Source organism: Gracilinanus agilis, chromosome 3 (assembly GCF_016433145.1).
Source record: "Gracilinanus agilis isolate LMUSP501 chromosome 3, AgileGrace, whole genome shotgun sequence".
NCBI lineage: Eukaryota > Metazoa > Chordata > Mammalia > Didelphimorphia > Didelphidae > Gracilinanus > Gracilinanus agilis.
This window is the reverse complement of record NC_058132.1, coordinates 201,241,321-201,243,732: the sequence shown is the minus strand read 5'-3', so window position 1 is coordinate 201,243,732 and position 2,412 is coordinate 201,241,321.

The window sequence follows — 2,412 nt, the reverse complement described above, 5'->3', positions numbered from 1 at the left end:
TGACTCCCAATCCATTTCATGAACCATCACAATATCTGATCTTCATCTGGATCTTACTCTGGTCCTTACTTCTGCACAAAGATCTGAGTGATCTTTATAACACTGGCTGTATAGCTTTCCCTTCTCTGGACCTGGTCAATGCAAGAAGAAGTTGGGGCTGCCAGGATCTCCCAGGAGACTGGTCATAGAATCTTAACTTGACTTCAGTAGCTTATTGTTTCATGTCCCTCAAATGGCAACTCTGAATTCTAATGACTAAAACCAGTTGTTGTTCAGGGAGCATCTCTAGTTGTACTGTCCCTGCTCCTGGATGGTCAATGGAAAACCTATGTCATGGCCAAGGGAAATGAAAAAAGAGAATCCCTACTGCTCCTTCATGCAGGTTTTGTTAATCCCCAGTGTCCCACAATTTCACTTCCTTATCCAGTAATTACCTTGCTTTGCTGTGGTTATTGCTGAGTCATTTTCAGTTGGGGTTGACACTTTGTGACCCCATTTGGAGTTTTCTTGGCAAAGATACTGGAGTGGTTTGTCATTTCCTTCTTCAGTACATTTTACAGATGAGGAAAATGAAGCAAACAGGGTTAGATGACTTGCCCAGGGTCACACAGTCCTAAGTGCCTGAGGTCAGATCTGTACTCAGTAAGTACTGACTCTGCTTGGTATTCTATTCACTGTGCCACCTATCTGCCCTAATTACTTTTCTTACCCTTTTAAATAAGGTTCCAGAATTTGATTCAGCAAACTATTGAAGGAACATGATTAAGTCTAAAGAGTTACATTACTGGAGTTGTACTTCAGAAAGCATTACTGTGGTATCTAGGTGCAGGATGATTGGAAGGAAAGAGACATTGCTGGGAGACCAGTTAGGATCCAGTTGTGACAGTACAAATGAGAGGTAATGAAGGCTTAGCTTGTGTAGAGACATTACTAATAGAAAGGAGGAAATAGAGGTGAGATATATTGAAGAGGTTAAACGGGCAGAATTTTGGCAATTTATTAGATGTAAGGCAAAGAGAGGAATGATATGAAGTTTCCTGATGAGTGTGATGTCTTGAACAGAAACATATTTCAGGAGGTACTTTCAGAGAGAAGATGATGCCTTTGGTTTTGGACATTTTGAATCTGAGATGCTGGTAGGACCACTAGGTAGAAATAGAAAATTTCAGCAGAAAATGTGAGGTTATATAACTTAAGAAAGAGATAAAACAATAGATACAGGAGGAGTCATATATCACAGAAGGCATAATTAAAACCTGTAAGCCAGTAAAATCATGGAAGGGGAGGAAAGGGAGGGTCTATGGAGAATTTACTCATTTATGGTTGAGGAGAAGGAAAGGAAGTTGGTTAAAGTCCTCTTGAAACCAAGGGGAAATTTCAGGGAGGAATGGTCAATTGTGTTAAGTACTGCAGAGGGGAATGGCCTAGTATAGAATGTGGAAGGGGCTTAAAAAATGTTTTCATTTTACGGATACGAGATAGGCTGAGATGAGAGGCAGTTACTTTCCCAAGGTCACACAGCTAGCAAAGTGACAAGAGTCCTTTCCATTACATCATGCTGCTTGCTCTAAGAAAAGGTAATTGGATTTGGCAATTAGGTCATTGGTGACCTCAACGAAAGCAGTTTCAGTAGAGTGCTGGGGGCGGTAGTGCGATTGCAAGGGGGTTAAGGAGTGAGTGGGTTGTGAGTCACTGGAGGAGAAGCAGAATTTTTAGAACAGCAAGGGGAACTTGGAGGTCATCTCCTTCAATTCCCTTAATTTACGGATGAGGAAATTGAGGCTGTGAGAGCTGAAATAAATTGCCCACGGTCATACGGCTAATTTGGTGGTCAAATTGTGTAACCTCCCCTGACCGTACACCAGTCAAAACATTATTCTGAGAAGGAAGCCTCAGCAGAGTCCTGCTGAAATCTAGGGCACACGTGTAGGACAGGATAGTAAGCAGTATCAAACACTTGGTGTGATTTCAGCAAGAGTGGTGAGGTCCAGGATGGGGTGAGGAAGGTCTTTTGAGAAGACTGGTCACGTGGACAGGCCGAACTGGAACTCGAACTTGGCAAGCACCTTCCAGGTAGCCGCCACTTCGGCCCCAGAGGAGGGCGCTTGGGAGCTAGCTTCTAGCGAACCTAGGCCCACGCGGGGAGGTAGAGCGCGCCGGTGACGTCACAGTTGCCATGGCTCCGGGCAGTGACGCGAATCGGCACGTGATGCGCGGTTGCCATGGCGCTGGGCGCCGGGCGCCGCGGGCGCCCCGCCTCCCTGAGTGACGTATACCCCGCTTCCCCCTCCTTTCCCGCCCCCCTGCCCCCCTCCCGGCTCCCCGCGGTCCCGGAGGTTTCTCTGCACAACAAGATGGCGGCGGCGGCGGCAAGCGGAGCTGGTGGGGCTGCGGGGGCCGGAGCCGGGGGAG